Source organism: Desmodus rotundus, chromosome 6 (assembly GCF_022682495.2).
Source record: "Desmodus rotundus isolate HL8 chromosome 6, HLdesRot8A.1, whole genome shotgun sequence".
Lineage (NCBI taxonomy): Eukaryota > Metazoa > Chordata > Mammalia > Chiroptera > Phyllostomidae > Desmodus > Desmodus rotundus.
In genome coordinates this window covers 28,214,943-28,229,202 of record NC_071392.1, presented here as the reverse complement: position 1 = coordinate 28,229,202, position 14,260 = coordinate 28,214,943, and the positions used below count along the sequence as shown (strand labels likewise).

The window sequence follows — 14,260 nt, the reverse complement described above, 5'->3', positions numbered from 1 at the left end:
TTGGCAGAAGTTCTCAAATGGCCCAAATCATCCCACGTTACGATGGGCTACAAATGTGCTATTACGGATTCATCACCTCTTTTTTGTTTCTACTCCAAAACTGTAGGAGGATTGACAGAGGAAAAAATACAACAATATGAAAAACCTTACTTTTTTAAAGCTTCATGTTTTATTTACTAGTCTCCTCCTCCCTGAAGAAGTGTGTGTTTGGAGGGTAGAGGGAATACGGGTTATTATTATATTAATGAAATTTGTCCTGGCCTTCACAATATTTAATATAGCTACCCAACCTCCTTATTTTTATTAGCAAACTGTGCCTGATACATTTTTTTTTAACTCTGTGTCTATTTTGAATAAGAAAAAAGAATGGAGTTCTTTGGTCCTCTAAAGAGTGCCAAAAACTCTGGCACATGTTTTCACTGTTTCCCCCAAATTTCCTATTTCCACACCCATTACACCCACAAGATTTTATTCCATGATTTTAAAGTTTCCAGAAATTTTTAAAGTCTTGCCACGAAGAAACAGTAGTGCCACCATCAGCACAAGCCTGGGTGTGTTTGCATAGAGAAGGTAATAAAAATCAGAATTATGCCAGGCATAAATTTTAGAAAAGGTGGCAGAAAACCTCAGACTGGCCCTGACAGTAAAATGAAAAAATTTTAAAGGGCAACTCTCAACTTTGAATTTCTTCCGTCTTCTCTACTTTGGGGGTGGGGGGGAAAGACAGGATGTAAGAAAAAGAAAGTGAATCAAGAATTAGGGTTTAAAAAAGAAAAAGAAAAGGAAAGACTCCCAGAGGATCTGGGGAGGTGTGAGGGGTGGTCTTCAAAGACATGAATTAAGTAGAAGGAGACACCACAGATTCCCTTTGGCTCTGTCCTCCCTGAGAAGAAATTACTGAACTGAAATTCAAATCACTTGGGTTATTGTTCTCATGGCTACTACCAAGCCTTCGGTCTAAGTAAGTAAGTAAGTGAGACTGAGTAAGACTCATCTAACTAAGTCTTCAGTGCTAAAAACAGATATTAACCTAGATATATAGCTCCTCCCAGGTCTTCGTTTCCACAGCTCTGTATAAAGCAGGCCCCAGCAAGATCTAGGGAAAGCTCTCACCATCGTCTAATCTAGACTAATCAATTATCTAATGAGAACTCATGTTCAAATGACCAAGGTGTGATCAAAGGAAAAAACCACATTTTTTAACACTATAAATAAAATTTCACTCGATAGTAAAATTTTAGAGAAATTAATATACAAACAAATATGTCTTTCTGGCCATTTTTCTGCATTCTGGTAAAATAAGTATTTGTCAAGCATTCTGATGAAATAAAGTTTTAATGTAATAACCATTGGATAGCTGTCCAAATGAGGTCCTTCCTTTTCTTGACCTCTCCTTCAGTGTCCTATGGAACGCAACAGAGGCTTTTAACCAAATACTGGCATACAAAGCTAAGGCATTTATTATATATCTTAATATTTATATGGTCTAATCTGTAAATACATATAAATTTAATTTACTCCAAAATTAGTGAATGAATTTAAAACGTGACTCACCCTAACCAACAATCTTACTTTTCCAAAAATTAAAGGGACATTTATGACTTACTAGAGACCTGAGGAGAATTCAAACCTGTGAACTCTGACCCCTCAGTCTAGAGCTTTTCCCACGGTGCTGTAGACTAGGGCTCGCCTCTCGGGCAAATGCCAGCCTCAGGTACTGAAGTCTAGTCACACTAGAGAGCAACAGTGGTCCCTAGGGTACATCTCAACTCTCTAGTCAACCCTATGGACCTGTACTATTATAATAATGGTTTTTAAGATATCTCTCTACGTATGTATTTACATGCAGATACGTGTAGGACTACACCACAGGTGGCAAACACGAGGCCCATGGGCCGAACCCGGCCCTCCACCTTGCTTTACCCCGCCGCCACCTTGTTTCTACCAGGCGGCAGCGCCGAGCTTTCACTTAACAGTTCAGCAGTAGTTACATTTATACAGTCCTAAAGTTACATTTGGCCCTTTGAAGGCAACTGCAAGGCTCGTGTGGCCCCCATGAAAATGAGTTTGACACCTCTGGACGACACACATTTATTGTCTATCTTTTCTTTCCATGTAGATCATCAGCACCTTGAAAGCAAAGGCTGTATTTTCCGCTTCCGGTTCTCCCACTGTGGCCGCACCAAGGAGGGCATACAGCAACTACTCACTAAGCAGTGGTTGAATTTAAATGAGTCAGGAAAGGTGTAGTATCACAACAGTGTGACAGGTTAAGGGCCATGGTACTAGCCCTTTCGGGTACCAGAGCTTGCACCTTCCTGGGGGCTGCTTCAGCAGTCACTTCCTCAGGTTTTACCGAATCGCCAGTCTTGCCCATGAAAGCCGAGCCCCACTCCCAGGCTCATTCGAGTCTACTGCGGCTGCGAGCCTGCATTTTAACCGGCGTCCCAGGGTTTTCTGACACAAGGGTCCAGGACCTCACTCTGAGACACTGTCCTGAAGAGTTGTGGAAGGGTTAGATTCACTCCTAATTTTTAAACTTCCCAATAAAACACGAAAGTGTAAAAGGAAGGTGGTAGGACAGATTCTCGGATCGGCCACCGCGACGCAGTAATGTGTAACACAGGCCACTTGCACATGCAAGAGGACAGGCAGGGCCGCCACGTGGTGCAATCCAGTGGGTGACGTCTACCTCATGGCCGGTGTGACCGGTGCGGCCTGGAGGGGGACAGCCTACGGACTCCCTGACGCTGAGAATGAGGCCCTGTTATCTGTCCTCAGCTGTTCCCACATCTGGGCAGCTGTACAAATGCCAGTCCTTAACTAGCTGTCAACTGCTAAGCAGCACGGCTTACGAGCACCAGGGACAAGGCCCCGTGGGCAGGGGAGGTTACAGGAGACATGGCGCTGCGCCCGACAGAACCCACACGAGATGATTGAACAGCAGACCCGAATAGTGTACTGTGAGGGGCACTGCACTGCAGAGGTTCCTCCCTGCGAGGAAACAGAATGTCAGAAGGGACGCATTACAGAGTGGGAGCAACAGGCTTCTTGGAGAAGATAAAACTTGATGTGTGGGTCGTGAAGGATTTATTCAGGTGGACCTGTGGAAGAGTTTCTCAGTGGAGAAAAACAGCCGAAGGAAGGGCTCATTTCATTTGAAATGAATTGAGTGTCCAGTTGATGCACTGGGCCAAGGTCACCTGGGGTCACTGAGACACACCGGATCCTGCTCCAGGCAGTCCCAGATGTTGCCATCACTTGCCACCAGCAAATATTATTACTTTTAAGCCCATGTACCTGATGCTACTTTTATGGTGACGAAAAGGTTGCCATGGGACTCAGAAATCGGAAATTAAAACCAAAGTGATTTTCAAATGCTGCCCTGTACTCTGGCTTCCATTGGAAATTCCATGAGCTTTACCATGAAAAGGTCCATGAGTCAACCTCAGGGCCATGCTGTCACCAAAACTTTACCTTGACCTTTCCAAACCTCACTTGTAGTCCTGGAGAGAAAAGAGGAAATCCAAAATACTTCAGACTTTTTGGTTACTTATTTAGTTCGGGTGTGCTATAATTATAACTCATCATCTGATGGCTTTCAAATAAGCATTACTTGGTAGATTTATCACTAACTTAAAAATAATTCGAATCAGGTCTCTCTTCACCTGAAACACAAGGCCTTAAAATCTTATCCCGATGTTGAGGTCATATAGGCAAAGAAGCCAAACTGAATTAGCACTGGGATATGAATGAAGCACTAAATACATATTTTGGATATTTGAAGTCATATTTTTCATAGCTCACCCAATTCTCCTGAAAGTAAAAACACATCAGAATGCTTTCCTCTCACCCTGGCTGGTGTGACTCAGTGGATTGAGCAGCAGACTTCAAACCAAAGGGGCGCTGGTTCAATTCCCAGTCAGGGCATATGCCTGGGTTGTTGGTTCAATTCCCAGTCAGGGCACATATCTGGGTTGCAGGCCAAGTCCCCAGTAGGGAGCACATGAGAGGCAACCACACACTGATGTTTCTCTTCTTCTCTTTTTCCCTCCCTTCCTCTCTCTCTCAAAATAAATAAAGAAAAATCTTTTTTAAAAAAAGAATGCTTATCTCTTAAAGTATAATCATTGTTATTTCAGTCTGCGCCAAACAAATTATGTTTGGAAGTTCCCACAACATACCAAGTAACGGTGATATTATTTAAAACAAGACTTCACCAAATAAGCTCAAGAACTCTTTGAGTTTATTTGTGGGACTTTGCTTTCTCTGCAAATGTTTCAACTGTACAAGTCTGCTGTATTTTTCTTTTTAGATCACAAAAAGACAATTACAAAGTGGCAATTGTTTCTTTACTAAATATAACCTCAAAGTCAACTAATTTCCCCTAAGTTAAATTTCCCAGGCTACAGAATATGGTTGTAGAAGAAAGATTGTAATTTTTAAAAGCTAGGTTGCAGGTGACATGAACCTGCATATAAAAATTACTAAGGGACCCACTAAAAAACTATAAATAAGCCCAGCAAGGTTGAAGGATACAAGATCAATATTTAAAAATCAATTACATTTCCATACACTAAAAATAAGCAACCCAAAAAATGAAATTAAGAAAACCATTCCATTTAAAATAGCGTCACGAAGAACAACAAACTTAGGGATAAATTTAACAAAAGGCATGCTAAACCTATTCTGTAAAAATTATAAAACACTGTTAAAAGGAATTGATGAAGACCTAAACAAACAGAAAGACATCTCACGTTCAGAGACTGGAAGACTTGATATTGTCGAGACGGCAGTACTCCCCAAAGTGATCTACATGTTCAGTACAAACCTTAGCAAAATTCCACTTGGCTTCTTTGCAGAAATGGACAAGCTGAGCCTAAAACTCATGTGAAAATTCAAGGGACTAAGAAGAGCTAAAACAATCCCAAAAAAGAAGAACAAAGTTGCATTGCAAATTTTCTACGAAGCTGCCGTAATCAAGACTGTGTGGTACTGGCATAAAGACAGACACATAGACAAATGCAACAAAACTGGGAGTCAAGAAGTAAATACACCCTTACATTTATGGTCAGCTGATTTTCAACAAGGCTGACAGGGCAATACAATAGGGCAAGATTAGTCTTTTCAACAAATGGCGCGGGGACATCTGGGTATCCACACACAGAAGAAAGGAGTCAGAGCCCTACCTCACGCTGTATTAGAAAACTAACTCAAAATGGAGCAAAGACCGAAATAGAGGAGCTTAAACAATGATGCTCCTACAGGAAAACATAGGCAGAAGTCTTTGTGACTCTTGATTAGGAAATGATTTCTTAGACATGACACCAAAAACACAAGCAACAAAAGAAAACAACAGGTAAATTGGCCTTCAAAATGGAAAGCTTTTGTACTCCGAAGGATACCATCAACAAAGAGACAAGAACAGCCGCGGCTGGTGTGGCTCAGTGGGCTGGGTGTCGTCCCACAAGCCAAAAGGTCATCTGTTCGACTCCCAGTCAGGGCTCATGCCAGGGTTGTGGGCCAGGTCCCCAGTTGGGGGCATGCAAGGCGCAGCCAATCAATGTTTCTCTCCCTCTCCTTCTCCTTCCTTTCCCCTTTCTCTAAAAATACACAATGAAATCTTTTAAAAAAACAAAGTGAAAAAAACAGACTACAGGATGGGAGAAAAATTTTGCAAATCATATTATCTGATAAAGAACTCTGGAACATACCAAGAACTCTCACAACTCTATTAAAAAAAAAATCACCCAATTTTAAAAATGTGCAAAAGATCTGAGTAGATATTTTTCCAAAAAGACACACAAATGTCCAATGAACATATCTCGAGATGCTTGGTATCTAGCCATTAAGGAATCGTACACCAAAATCACAATAAGATACCACTTCACCTCCACTAATAGCAAGTGTGGGTGAGGATGTGAAAAAACCTGAAACCTCTACACACTGCTGGTGGGAATGTAAAATGACGCAGTTACTTTGGAACAGTTTGGCAGTCCTTCAAAAAGTTAAACATGGTTACCATCTGACCCAGCAATTCCACTCCTAGGTACACATCCAAGAGAAATGAAAACATATGTCCACATGAAAGCTTGTACACAAATGTTCATAGCAGTATTATCCAGAGTAGCCAAAAAGTGGAAACAACCCAAATGTGTGTTAACTGAAGGATGGATCAACAAAATGTGGTATTATCCGTAACATGTGCTATTATTCACCAATGAAAACGAATGTGGCACTGTTACAGGCTACACTGTAGATGAACCTTGAAAACATGATGCTAAGAAGCCAGTCACAAAAGATCACAATAGCGTATGATTCCATTTATATATATGAAATGTCCAGAACAAGCAAGTCTACAGAGACAGAAAGTAGATTACTGATTTCCTAGGACTGGAGACAGGGGAAAATGGGAGGCAGGGTGAGGGTTGCTGAGGTATGCCGTTTCTTATTGGGGTGCTAAAAATGTTCTAAAATTGTGACGACGGTTGCACAAACCTGCAAATACACTAAAAACCACTGAATTATACTTTAAATGAGTGCAATAAAGCTACTTTTTAAAAAACTGTCAGCTCTGCCTCTTACTAATGAGTGACATTAGCCACATTTCTTACTGACTCAAATTACTTTATTCAATCTGTAAAATGGGAATAAAATATGTATCTCAGAGGGCTGTTCTGGAGCTAAACATGCTCAGCACAATGTTTTCAACATAGTAGGTGACCGTTAAATGGTAAAACTCCAGAATCTAAAGTCTACATTATAATGAAAGATGTTTTCTGAGCACCAAATATTTACAAATGATACAAAGAAGAATCAGGCGCAGTGTGATTTGGAAATATCATAGTTTATACATTTCTCAAAAAGCAATAATTTTCTTCAAATATTTAAAATCCATCCTTCTCTTAGCTCATATATTAACATTTTAAATAAAAAGTGATCAAAAACTAAGTAATTTTCTATTATGTTTCTGAAAGTATGAAATTAAGAAAGATTAAGAACCTCCACTCTTTCCTCTGAAGATCTTTCAGATAACTAGAACTATTTAATTGGCAAATTACTTGCACATGCCATTAAGTGGTTAGACGGAATTTGTTTTTACAAATTCTACGGGCTCTCATTCTTAACCTCCGCCACACTGCAATCTGAAATCATCAAGGTCTTCACTTATGCAAATTTTAACTTTCTATGTTTTTGTTTCCATACAGAATAACTACATTAATGCACTTTAATTTCCAAAAGATTCACTTTTTGAAGCTGCAAATCAATGGGAACAAGTTTCCCATTAAAATAAAAAAGGTTCATCAAGCTATATTATCTCAAACACTGAACCATAATCCCTCTCATAGATCCCCAAAATTTCATTAATACAATAAACACAAAAAGGATGTTTCTGTTAAACCCGAATGAAAGCAACTGCTTCGGAGGCAAGGGGAGAGTGGCTGAACAAGCTGCCCTTTATCTCTGAACAGCTTCTCTGGGGTGCTTTTCCCAACACGAGAGCTCAAGTCCTCATGGAAAGTCGTGGTTTTGCTCCAAGGGCAATAATATTCCACCCTGCTGATATGGTTAACAACAGCTCATACGGCCATCGTCTTTTAAGCTGGGAGCAAAAGACAAATTGCTGAATTCGTAAGTTAAATGACATAATGGAGTAAGTGGATGCAGACCTATCTCTACTGCCGCATGCTCCGATAGCAAGGTTGCCATTTCAAACCCTTTTGACAAGTGCTTTTTTACATTAATCACAGTTAAGGGTCTGAAGAGGAAAGAAGTATTCTGGCTACAATTCAGTCTCTCTCAAGGCAGTGCTAGGGGGAAAATGGGTGCCATTAAAACGAAGTACGCACAGAACAAGTACCTCACACAGGCAGCCCTTCTCATTAAAATGGAGTTCACTCTAAGCCCCTGTAAACTTTTTATTATTATTATTCTGAACATGTAGTTACGGTCGTGAAAAGTAGCTTTCGAAAAATAAGCATCCGCACAGACACACCGCACACACACACAGGCAAGCTGAACTGAATGTTATATTGCCTTCATAGGTAGTGTTGGCATATGTAAAAGTCACGGCTAATTTAAAGCTCTTCCAAGTCTGTACTTAGGAAGAGGAACGGGATTCCCCTGACTTGAGGTCATGTGACATCCTAGAAAAGAACACTGTCCTTCTGGTAGTGCCAGAAGACAAAGTTGTGATTCCTACAAAAGCAGTCACCTTCCCTTCTCCGGGCCATTTCCACATTCAGGCAAGAGAGCTATGAACTACACCAGCTATTGTTCAGCTGCACGGTGAACCACGTTCGTTCCCTTGGAGAGCTTGTTGGAAACACATTCCCAAGCTCCATGCCCCCAAATCCTGACTCAGCAGATCTGAGATGGAGCCAGGGAGTTCACGGTCGCAAGGATCACCTCCCCGCCATTACAATGAGAACCCGTCGTCTGCATCCTTGATAAGAATCCTTCCAATTCTGAAGCCTGTAGATCTATAAACCCTTAAGATTAATGCACGAGTTAAGTCATAGTAGGGAATGCTGGCTAACAACAAAAAAGGTTAAAGCCCGACAGGTATTTAGCACTCAATATTAATCTTCTGTCACATGCATTATCTAGGCCAACGGCAGGAGAGGCCAGTCTATCTGCTAGAAAAAGTTATTTTCAAATGCACAGTATAAATCATCACCAGGTACCAAAAGGAGGTCAGCTAAAATGTGTTGGGAGGCAGATAGCCGGCCGCGGACACTCCAGATGTGTGGGCTTGCTTTAATCACCTGCTGTGTTCATTATTGTTAACTCACCACTAGAAAAGAACACAGCCAAAAATCTCCAACTCTTTGACGTGCTTAAAGTGGTATGAAGAATCCTAATCCATTCTCTGAACATAGGAGTAATATCTATATTGTTTAAAAAACAAATTTCCTATGTTATTTTCCTGAGTTGGATGTTATCCAAAATAATTGTCTTGCAAAAGCATTAACGTACATTTAACCCTACATAAAGGCTTTCAAGAGCAGAGGTAATACAAATGCATGCCCAGAGTGGTCCCACATTAGTGGAAAACTGTTTTGCTTCAACTGAAATGTCCAACTGTACCCCTCCCCCATATACCTAAACTGGGATTTTCTCGGAGAACTTCCAGTATGCTGTTGATTTTGTTTCCTTTGTGGACGTATCAGAGCAAAACCGCCTGGCGACTGCTGGAAGAAATCAGTCATTAGAAGCAAGATTACAGCAAATTTTCCAATTTAGAAAAGCTGTATTTTTATCTCTCTCTCACACTGAAAGAATAATGGTATAATTGGACTACTTTTAAGTGAGCAGTAGTTTAAAATAGTCAAATTTTCCCAGTGCTCCAAGTTTTAGGATTTGCTGTTAGCTTTCTGTTCTCCACACCTTATTTGCTAGGCACAGATTCTCTTCTCCCCTCACACACACACACACACACACACACTCACTCACTCACTCACTCACTCACTCCCTCACTCACCCCTCAGGAGAAGCCCCCAGTCTGGCCTCTCCACTCATCAGTCTTTTAAAGGAAGGTTAACCTTCAGGCAGCAGTTAACTAAGGAGCTTCACATGGCTATGGGGATTCCTCTCTGATTAACACTATCCCACCTTCACAAAAGGCTTTTCCTCCCCCCCCCTTCCTATTTTTAACATGGAGTGATGAAGTAGCAAAAAGCACAATATTTTAGCCATCTGAAGCATAGGCAATTCTCAAATTAGCCCACCAACTGGAAGTGCTCTCTGATACAACTATCTTCAAAATTGAAGCCATTATGGTCAATTGCGCAAATCCGTATTTAGCTTTTTGGAAATAGTGGATTTTTGACCCAATGAACTGAAACAGCATCTGAAGAGTCTCTAGGACCTCAGGCAGGACACTCAGTACCCAGGCATGCGACAACTCTCAACAACGCAGAGGGCATTTACTTCCAAAATCGCACTGTTCTCATTCAGTATTCTCATTCTCTACTGGAATGTGGATAAGAAAATATACTCAGGTCCCAAAATAACATAAAATGAAATCTATTATAGGGTACTAAGTTTCTTTCACCAAAATAACACATTATAAAATCAGAATCAATATTAACAAAAAACTTTCTCCAAATAATACTCCTTTTGACCCTTAACCATTTTCCCTCTGAGTTATCTTTTTGAACATTTCATTTTCCAAGTGCCTTTACAAAGATAATAAATAAATAAGCTTAAAAAATGACGGCTAGTATTTTTTTTCTTCTAGCCCGATACTTAAATCCATAGAGCTTTTTAATTTATTATTAAATTTGAGTGCTTACCTTCAAAACTTCTCATTCCCATACTTCTAACTCTCATCATTTTCTGCAACTCGAACCAAAATGACTGAAGTGGGTTGTTTCCACATATTTCCTCCTGCCATCTAGCCTGGCAGGGTTCCCAGAGCACACCTACTTCACTTGCATCTCAGCAGGTGTTCCTGGACAAAATCTAACTGTGAACCCAGAAAGGGCCGCTCCAAACACCAACGTACACGTCAGGGAATTAACTAGAGAAGCGCGTTAAAAGCTGTCTCATTAGTTCTGTGGGTTTTGTTGAGGTCTCACACACAAAAGGAAGGTCTTGTTCAAAAGAGTTTGACAAAGTTAAATACTTATTTTTTTTCCTACAGGACTTCTCAGAGCCTTAATAAACTAAAAATTTTAGGCCTTATGATGGTCTAATAAAAGAACCCTTTTTTATACAATGCTTACTAACAAAGAAGAAATGCCATTTTAAAGCATACAAACATATACTATCGCTCAAAAGTGAGGATTAAAGGACAGAGAGGGCACTGTAGTATCCAATAAAAGAACAAGACTTGACTAGTTTCTTTTGGATCCCAGGCCAGCTGGCAAGCCAGCTGAAGTTTCCCAGCGTGGCAAGGGTGCAGACTACTTTAAACTTAAGTTTGTGAAAACAATGCTGGAAAAGTCATAAATAACATATATGTCCACTTGTTCAATTGTCCGTCTATAAAAAGCAGTCCTCATCTTCTGGCAGGCCACTGAATCCTTTGAGATTTGCTAAACGCAAATGCTCATTTAGACAAAATACTACTAAAATTTAGAGCCACTCATGAACTCCCTGACACTTACCTAGAGCCCAAAGTTGAGAACCCCTGTCTTCAAAGTTCAATTAAAAACTACAGACCCCCATGCACATCCCCACCACCACCACACACAGGTAATGAAATTGGGTGCATATGTTTACATACTGACAATGATAACTTTAAAATATCACATAAAACATTTCATGAAATTTTGTTCGCTATAATGAAAAAGGTAAGTCAAAGGAAGAGAAAAACACGTAATGGAGTTATACAAACAAAACTTTTAGATTTCAATTTAAGGAAGTGCTGAGATATAGAATACACTTGCAATTTCTAGGGGGTCCAACTGTGCCTGTCACTAGGCAAACGTAAGACCCAGGTCTGTCATTACTGAGCAAGACTATTACTGTTGTCGGCTGCAGACGCAACAACTGAAGAAATACTGATCAACAGAAATAGTTCATCTTAAAGTGGCATGATGAGAAGACCCATCACTGGTGAGTACATTAAATATACCACCAGAGTAACAGTTTCATTACACAAGCATGCGCGCACACGCACACACACACACACACACACTCACACACTTTCTTGAAATTTATAATGAAACTGCTTTGCTCTCCCATCATCATTTAATGAGAAAATGGAAAAATGGAGGTGGCTGGGACATTACCTCTCACAACCTGTCCACGCTAAGCTGCTCAGGGCCCAGAACATCCTTTAAAACCCTGACTTTCAGTTCTTCCGCTCACGACACGGAAGCGATCACCTGCCAGCTTTACTACGGTACACTGGGAAGCCTACACCCTGATCACGTCTGCCTCCGATCCAACTGATACATCAAAACCCATCCTTTCCAAGAGCCGTTTGGATCCTGTCCCTGTCCTCTAAAGAACTCTTTGAGACAGCCACTCCTCTGAAATTCTGGGTTGGCCAAAGAGGACGTTACATTTTTTCTGTAAAACAAAAGGCATAGTTTTCATTCTCATCAATAACTTTATTGATTTGCATATTTTGAGTTTGTCAGCTGTCATGTGTGGTATAGCATTGATTGTTCTCAATGTCTCAATTTGATTGCTATCAACTGCAACTGGTCCACCTGGCCATGGAGCGTCGTCCAGCAGGAAATCTCCAGCATGAAACTTCGCAAACCACTTTTGACATGTTCAATCAGTCACAGCACCTTCTCCATACACTGCAGAAATCTTTTTTGTGTTTCAGTTGCATTTTCGCCTTTCTTTTAATAATAAAGCATAATATGCCAAAAATGTTGTATATTTTCTTCCATCTTAAGTTTTTTTCGCATGCTGATATGTCAGCTGTCACAACACAATCTAACAAAATTGTTTCCAATGAAGTTAAAGACTACTAAGTTCTACTACAGCCATCTTATGGAAAAAAACCAAACGAACTTTTTGGCCAACCCAACACAAACTGCTGCTCAGGACCTGTGGAGGGGTGTTCCATCACACAGCACCTCGCCCTGAGCACCCACGTCTCTTAACCTGCACGTTTCAATCAAGGGCCTCAACCTGTATGAAGACCACCTTTCTCCCACCTCACTACTCTGATTTGGCAATTTATCTTTTGCTCACATCAAAAGATAAAACTTCCCAGGTAATGCCCACGTCAAGTACATTTCAACAAGGTACCTGGATGTCTGTGTGACCAGGGCAACTGGGAACTCTGATCCAGGTACATTCTTCCTTATAACTTACTCTCCTCTATGGTCCTTTAAAAAAAAAATCTTAACTAATGCTTTTGCTTATTGTTATTTGCTCCTTCCTGAAAAAATCATTAAATCCCCCTAATGTCTGATATAGACCAAAACCACACAAGGTGGATTAATTGGCATCTATCTGGCTTATGAAGGAAGGCCCACCTCACAGCACAAACCACCCCCAGAAGGAGGCCGTACGGCACAGTGAATAGCCCTCGGCCATCCCCAGCCCCGCTATCTGGCTCTACCACAGGCAACTCCATGACAGTGGACAGGTTACCTAACCTCTCCAAGGCCATTTCCTCATCAGAAAAAATGAGAATTATAATAGTATACATCTCCTAGGTAGTGAGAATTAAATATTAAACTATATATAAAGTGCTTAGTCGAGTAGGAGGTGGTATGTAGTAAGAGATCAATGAACTTTAGGAAAAAAATGGGGGTTACTCTCCTTCTCTCAAGAGATTATGTAAAACCACATATATGGAGCAGAACAAGCTCCGCTGCTACTACTTGGTTCTTCTTCCTTCCTTTGACCCCTTGCATCCCGTAGGTGAACAGGGGCCAAGTTAACTGTGATCCATTCTCGGAATGGCTCTGGTGGGATCCAGAGATGAGCCCAGTCCAGGACTCCCTTACCTCTGCCTGGACTATTGCAGCATCTCCCAATGACCTTCACCTCCAGGCCCCCACAGCTCCAACTCTTCCTGCAAACAGCCCATAACCCCTCATCTGGGAGTTCTAACGCTCCTCCAGGTCCACTCAGACGGCTTCCATTCCTCCAACCCACTTAGCCTGTTTTGCATTATAGACCGGCTATCCTGACACCAGACTTTATACTTTTTATTTGCTTATTGTCTCTCTTCCTCAAACCTATGTGCTCTGAAGAGGATTTTTTTTAGTGATGTCACCGCTATACCTTCAGTCTTACGACACAGTAAGCATTCAAGATATATCTTTGTCTTATTCTTTTATCTCATTCCGTTCAAGCATCATCTATTTGCTAATAACTCTCTCCCAAATTCCACACTCATATCTAAGTGCCTATTTAACATCCTCACTTAGACATCCAACAGGCATCAAACTAACACATCCAAAGTGAGCTCCTGTTCTGCCCTCCACTGCCAAGCCCACAGTCTCCCCACCTTGGTGATAACTCTGTCCTTCCAGTTGATCTGGCCACCAGCTTTGGAATCATTCCTGCCTCCTCTCTCTCTTTCAGAGTCTACATTCAATCCATCAGATAATCCTGTTGGTTCTGTTAGCTCTCTCTTCAAAATGCCCCTTATCTCACTCTGGTCCAAGCCACTATGGTCCTTACCTGTATTATTGCAATACCCTCCTAACTGTGCTCTCTCTTTCCACTACGGCTCTTCTATTCCCCGTTGTCAGCACAGCAGCCAGAGTCATCCTGTTAAAACGTAACCCAGATCATGACACTTCTGTGGTAACAGAAATCCTGCAGTGGTTTC

At 41.0% G+C, this 14,260-nt stretch overlaps 1 protein-coding gene across 2 annotated transcripts in view; it reads right to left on the bottom strand.

The window, feature by feature from the left end:
- Positions 1–14,260, bottom strand: part of SLC25A13 (solute carrier family 25 member 13) — a 169,345-nt gene that overhangs the window by 84,152 nt on the left and 70,933 nt on the right. The window lies entirely within an intron of this gene.